The following is a 7,012-nucleotide window of genomic DNA, read 5'->3' on the forward strand; positions in this document are numbered from 1 at the left end:
CTGGGTGACAGAGTGAGACTCTATCAAGGAAGGAAGGAAGGAAGGAAGAAAGGAAGGAAGGAAGGGAGGGAGGGAGGGAAGGAGGGAGGGAGGGAAGATCTAAAACTTTTGGGACAGATATAGCAAACTAATAGTCATACACTGGCTTTTTAGATCTTTGGAAGTACAGAAGGTGGCAGGAAGAGTAGGTGGGAAAGATGGGTAAGTAGCAGCTTGAAAGCTGGCTTTCAGTTAGCAATTACCTTGAGTTAAAGCTCAAACAAACCAAACATGGAGAAATATGGATAGTTCCAAAACTGCAGGCTATGATGAACTTGAATTTAGCATTTTTATTTCTTTTAAAAGCTTGCAGATGGCCGGGCGCGGTGGCTCAAGCCTGTAATCCCAGCACTTTGGGAGGCCGAGACGGGCGGATCACGAGGTCAGGAGATCGAGACCATCCTGGCTAATACGGTGAAACCCCGTCTCTACTAAAAAATACAAAAAACTAGCCGGGCGACGAGGCGGGCGCCTGTAGTCCCAGCTACTCGGGAGGCTGAGACAGGAGAATGGCGTGAACCCGGGAGGCGGAGCTTGCAGTGAGCTGAGAGCCGGCCACTGCACTCCAGCCTGGGTGGCAGAGCAAGACTCCGTCTCAAAAAAAAAAAAAAAAAAAAAGCTTGCAGATGACCATGAGAAGCTCAGATCTCAGTCATTTTTTGATAAAAATATTCAGTCTGTCTCTGGATTTGCTCTGAAGCATAACTAAATTTAAGTGTCTAGCCCAGCAAGGCTGCACATGCCTGTAATCCTAGCACTTTGGAGGGGTGAGGAGGGAGGATTGCTTGAGGCCAGGAGTTCAAGACTAGCCTGGGCAACAGAGCAAGACCCCTGCCACCTAAATAAATAAATAATACATTTAATTGTCTAGTTAGCTTTTACCCTAAGTGCAAGTGCAAAAACTCCAAGCTCTTCCAAGACTCAATCTGAGCAATAGCATGAGCTTTGAGCTGCCCCCCTCCCAAAATAGGTACCCTCAATACGGGATCCAGAGCTACAGAGAAAAAAGGACTATAAGGGGGAATCTATTTTGTGGCCAGCACTGGACTAGCTTAAAAGAGTAAAATTTGTCTTCCTATGTTCTTTGAGACACTTCACAGCTACGTCAGTATAAACAGAGCTCTTCCAACACCTGTCATCCTCTCCAACAATAAAAAGGAAATGGGCACTGGTTCTTTCTTTCTTTCTTGTTTGTTTGTTTGAGACAGAGTTTCGCACTGTAGGCCAGGCTGGAGTGCAGTGGCACAATCTCAGCTCACTGCAACCTCCACCTCCTGGGCTCAAGCAATTCTCCTGCCTCAGCCTCCCGAGTAGCTGGGATTACAGGCATGTGCCACCATGCCTGGCTAATTTTTGTATTTTTAGTAGAGAAAGGGTTTCACCATATTGGCCAGGCTGGTCTCGAACTCCTGACCTCAGGTAATCCACTCACCTCGGCCTCCCAAAGTACTGGGATTGCAGACGTGAGCCACTGCGCCCAGCCAGCATTGGCTTTTTCAAGAGGGATACAGCTTTTTTGGTAGGTTTGTCCAAGGGGTCTTCCAGTGCTTCTTTAACCGTATACTCCTGAATCAGTGGCAAAGATTCTGTCTAGGTTAAAAGGCAGTCCTGGCAGGATCAAGCTACCACAGGTAGGGCATAGCTGTGTTTGAGATGCAGCCATTGATGGTCATGACCACAGCTATATTTGGGAGAAAGCTAGCCATGGAAAATGCCAACTCTGCCCCTTTGCCTGAGCCAATCACTCCAATGTTTGGACCTTTGACCTGCAGACTGAAGAAAAAGAAGGCAAACACGGAAAGAGACAAAGGAAAAATGAAGCATAACTATTAATGGGATCACCAAAGTCCTCAATAAAGGAGAGTCTTTTTCTTTTTTTGAGACGGAGTTTCGCTCTTTGCCCAGGCTGGAGTGCAATGGCGCAATCTGGGCTCACTGCAACCTCTGCCTCCCAGGTTCAAGCGATTCTCCTGCCTCAGCCTCCCAAATAGCTGGGATTACGGGCATATACCACCAAGTCGGCTAATTTTGTATTTTTAGTAGAGATGGGGTTTCTCCATGTTGGTCAGGCTGGGCTTGAACTCCCGACCTCAGGTGATCCACCTGCCTTGGCCTCCCAAAGTGCTGGGATTACAGGCGTGAGCCACCGTGCCTGGCCAGAAAGTCTTTCATGAAGTTATCAGACAGCTCTAGTATTTATTTATTAATTCAACAGGTATTTGTTACAGATATTTTCCAACCCATTAGTAACACTTGCGTTATTCACTCTCTTCTGGAGTAATTCATTCATTTCTCTCATACCACTCACCTTTGGGTGACTTTGCACAAATTTAACTGCCTCTTCAAAGTAATCTAAATTTAAGTCTTTCATGACTGGAGGTAGATCTTCATAGCCAAAAAATGGCAAAGCAGAGTAGCAAAACCTCAACGAGCCAGGAGACTTGCTCAAGATTCACTTAATCCTCCATCACCAAATATATCAATGAGACCAGGAAAAGGACCATCACCTATAACCCAGGAAAGGGACTGAATCTTGGGTTAGATGACAGAACATTTAATGGACTATAGTACCTAGCCAACATTTTCTTTTTTTTTTTTTTTGAGGCGGAGTCTAGCTCTGTCGCCCGGACTGGAGTGCAGTGGCCGGATCTCAGCTCACTGCAAGCTCCGCCTCCCGGGTTCACGCCATTCTCCTGCCTCAGCCTCCCGAGTAGCTGGGACTACAGGTGCCCGCCACCTCGCCCGGCTAGTTTTTGTATTTTTAGTAGAGACGGGGTTTCACTGTGTTAGCCAGGATGGTCTCGATCTGCTGACCTCGTGATCCGCCCGTCTCGGCCTCCCAAAGTGCTGGGATTACAGGCTTGAGCCACCGCGCCCGGCAGTACCTAGCCAACATTTTCTAAATAAAAATTTGATCATATAATTTATCTTATTTTTAAAAAAACTACCTACTCACTTTGAAAAGAAAACATCTGTTTTGGTGGAAATGGATTTATTATTGTGGTTGAAATAGATATTTATTTGAGCTATTTTGAAGCTATAAATGTAAAAATTTTTTTTTATTTTTTTCCCTGTGAGTTAACCATGGTAAATGAAAATAAGAAAAGAAAGAAAGAAAAATCGCATCAAATATGTGGAAGGTGCCGGGCGCGGTGGCTCAAGCCTGTAATCCCAGCACTTTGGGAGGCCGAGATGGGCGGATCACGAGGTCAGGAGATTGAGACCATCCTGGCTAACCTGGTGAAACCCCGTCTCTACTAAAAAAGACAAAAAACTAGCCGGGCATGGTGGCGGGCGCCTGTAGTCCCAGCTACTCGGGAGGCTGAGGCAGGAGAATGGCGTAAACCCGGGAGGCGCAGCTTGCAGTGAGCTGAGATCCAGCCACTGCACTCCAGCCTGGGTGACAGAGCGAGACTCTGTCTCAAAAAACAAACAAACAAACAAAAAACAAATATGTGGAAGGTGTTTTGGTTTGAAGTACAAGTCCTGATAAGTCTAAGCAAATAGTTATGCAGGCTTTGAGTTATGTAAGAATAAAAATCTCCTTTTTTTTTTTTTTTTTTTTTTTCTTTTTTGAGACAAGGTTTCACTCCCATAGCCCAGGCTGGAGTGCAGTGGCATGGTCTGGACTCATTGCAACCTCCACACCTCCCGGGCTCAAGCAATTCTTGTCCCCTACCGCACCCTGCTAATTTTTGTAGAGACAAGGTTTCCGCCATGTTGGCCAGGCTGGTCTCGAACTCCTGACCTCAGGTCATCCACCCACCTCAGCCTCCCAAAGTGCTGGGATTACAGGGGTAAGCCACTGTGCTGGCCAGATGTCTGCTATTGTTTGTTCGTTTGTTTGTTTGAGAGGCGGAGTCTTGCTCTGTTGCCCAGGCTTAGGTGCAGTGGCATAATCTCAGCTCACTACAACCTCTGCCTGCCAGGTTCAAGCAATTCTCCTGCCTCAGCTTCCCAAGCAGCTGAGACTACAGGCGTGTGCCACCACGCCCAGCTAATTTTTGTATTTTTTAGTATAGATGGGGTTTCACTACATGTTGGCCAGGCTGGTCTCAAACTCCTGACCTCAGGTGATCTGCCCGCCTCAGCCTCTCAAAGTGCTGAGATTACAGGCGTGAGCCGCCATGCCCGGCTGGATGTCTGGTTTTTAGAATGAGATTTTTAAAGCCAGGTGCGGTGGCTCATGCCTGTAATCCCAGCACTTTCGTAGGCCGAGGTGAGCCGATCATTTGGGTCGGGTGTTGGAGACCAGCCTGGTCATCGTGGTGAAACCCCAAAAACCCGTCTCTACTAAAAATACAAAAAACTAGCTGGTTGTGGTGGTGCATGCCTGTGATCCCAGCTAGTCAGGAGGCTGAGGTGGGAAAACCACTTGAACCTGGAAGGCAGAGGTTGCAGTGAGCTGAGATCCGGCTGCTGCACTCTAGCCTTAGCGACAGAGTGAGACTATGTCTCAAAAAACAAACAAAGATGCCGGGCGCGGTGGCTCAAGCCTGTAATCCCAGCACTTTGGGAGGCCGAGACAGGCGGATCATGAGGTCAGGAGATCGAGACCATCCTGGCTAACACGGTGAAACCCCGTCTCTACTAAAAATACAAAAACTAGCCGGACGAGGTGGCGGGCGCCTGTAGTCCCAGCTACTCGGGAGGCTGAGGCAGGAGAATGGCGTAAACTCGGGAGGCGGAGCTTGCAGTGAGCTGAGATCCGGCCACTGCACTCCAGCCCGGGCGACAGAGCGAGACTCCGCCTCAAAACAAACAAACAAACAAACAAACAAAGAATCAAAAAACAAAAAGAAACCCAGACATCCAAATTTAAAGGGCTCTTTGATTTCTCAATAAATTTAAGATACAGTTAGAGTCACCCAAATCCATAATTCAACAGGGATTAAACTATTTTAAAGGTCTAATGAAGGTGTACTATAAAGTGAACTACATGTGTGAAGAGATACTAAACTGTCAAACTAATATCCTCCCAACGTTGGTCTATTATTTCTCTTTCAACATTCATATTGGGGATGCTTTATTCCTTCACTATTCCAAGAGAAGAATTTATCGGCCAGTTGTTTCCTGGTATTTTTCAGATATATTCCTTTGTTATTCCAATTAAAGTAAAAGTGGCTGGGCTGGGTGGTGAGATCCTGTAGTCCCAGCTAATTGGGAGGCTGAGGTGGGAGAATCGCTTCAGCCCCTGAGGGGAGGTTGCAGTGAGCCATGACAGCGCCACTGCAGTCTAGCCAGGGTGACAGACTGAGACCCTGTCTCAAATAATAATAATAATTTTTAAAAAGCCAGGCTCAGTTGTGTGTGCCTGTAATCCCAGTACTTTGAGATGCTGAGGTGGGAGGACTGCTTCAGGCCAGGAATTCAAGACCAGTCTGGGCAGCATAGCAAGACCCCATCTCTAAAAAAACAAAAAGGTTAAAATGAGGCCATGTACGCCTGTAATCCCAGCATTTTGAGAAGATGAGGTGGAAGGATCACTTGAGCCCAGAAGTTCGAGGCTGTAATAAGCTACCATGGTGCCACTGCACTCCAGCCTGTGTGACACGGCAAGACCTAGTCTCTAAAAAAATAAGAATTTAAAAAAGAAAGATGGCTGGGTGTGGTGGCTCACACCTGTAATCCCAACACTTGGGGAGGCTAAGGTGGGAGGATCGCTGGAGCCCACGAGTTCAAGACCAGCCTGGGCAACGTAGGGAAACCCCGTCTCTACTAAAAATACAAAAAATTAGCCGGGTGTGGTGGCGGGCGCCTGTAGTCCTAGCTATTCGGGAGGCTGAGGCAGGAGAATGGCGTGAAGCCGGAAGGCAGAGCTTGCAGTGAGCCGAGATCACGCCACTGCACTCCAGCCTGGGCGACAGAGTGAAACTCCGTCTCAAAAATAAATAAATAAATAAATAAATTACCTGGGTGGCACATGCCTGCTGTCCCAGCTACTCTACTCTGAAGGCTGAGGTGGGAGGACGCTTGGGCTCAGGAGGTTGAGACTGCTGTAAGCAAACAAAAGCACTTAATGCTAGAAATTTTGCAGCAATCTTATGCTTAATATAGCAAACATACAGGGTGTATACTCCTAAGGAATAGCGTATGCAGCACTAGGACTCTGGCAGGTGAGCGGCTGGCAGAAGAAAGGTGCATGAGCAGATGAAATTTAGATCCTAGCCACCATTTAGAGGAATGAATGTTCCACTTGATGTCTAGGAGACAAAATAAGGGATTAAGGAGCTCGCTTTGTTTTCAGATGACAAACCAGTTAGCAAAGCAAGCCAGCTTTCCTAAACCAGCCAGTCGATTCCCTCACTGTGCTGCCAGGCACTCTGCGGAAAAGGGCCCGGAACCTGATGGCAGCAGGAAGACCCCCCGCAGGAGGCCGGCTAGCAGGCGCGCGGCGGAGCTCGGGGATAGAGAACCAGCGCTGCACCTGGGCCGAGGCCAGCGCCGGATCCAGCGGCGCCGCCTACTGCAGCGGCGTTAGGTGGACGGTTACCTCCACTTTGAGGGGGTTTTTCAAGGCGGCCCTCGGCATTCGACTGAGGCATGGATCCTTCGAAGCGGCCGGCATGAGGCTCCACAGGAGCCCCATGGGCCCCACGCCCGTGAAGTCGCCGCCTAGAGCCAGGTCCCTGGCCAGGGCCAGCCCCTCGCCGCTGTTCACCTCGTAGTGGACGAGGGAGTGGAAGAGGCAGCCTCGGTGGTGGACGCCCGACACTCAGAGTCACCCGCTCCCCGGAGCCCAAGCCTTCTGCTTTCATATCCGGGCGCTTGTCGGCCAGCCCAGTCTTGGGCGTGACTGTCAGGGTCGCGGCCTTTTGGGAGAAAAGAGACGATGTGAATATCGGCCTCCAGGTCTGGAGGGGGACTCCAGAGACTCGGAGCGCTGCCCGGGCCGCCCTCCACATCGTGCCGGGACCGTTGCGGCTTTGACCTCCGCCAACGTCGAGGCGGCCTGGCGCTGGCGGCCGAGGTT

General features: G+C 49.2%; 1 protein-coding gene across 3 annotated transcripts in view; it reads right to left on the minus strand.

Annotated features, from left to right (window-relative positions):
- The window catches only part of DNAL1 (dynein axonemal light chain 1), a 60,626-nt gene extending 53,989 nt beyond the window's left edge, over window positions 1-6,637 (minus strand). Inside the window, exons 1-2 of one of the 3 annotated variants that reach the window (XM_033187510.1) lie at window positions 6,533-6,637; window positions 2,348-2,546 (exon numbers count right to left, since the gene is read on the minus strand). The gene's annotated coding sequence lies outside the window, so the exon portion shown is untranslated. Of the gene's footprint in view, window positions 1-1,471; window positions 1,813-2,347; window positions 2,547-6,532 lie in introns of those variants that run through there. The other 2 variants (XM_033187508.1, XM_033187512.1) reach the window with 2 other exon arrangements.
- Window positions 6,638-7,012: the final 375 nt, after the last annotated feature.

Source organism: Trachypithecus francoisi, unplaced genomic scaffold (genome assembly GCF_009764315.1).
Source record: "Trachypithecus francoisi isolate TF-2019V2 unplaced genomic scaffold, Tfra_2.0 Lachesis_group3, whole genome shotgun sequence".
In the NCBI taxonomy this organism is placed as follows: domain Eukaryota; kingdom Metazoa; phylum Chordata; class Mammalia; order Primates; family Cercopithecidae; genus Trachypithecus; species Trachypithecus francoisi.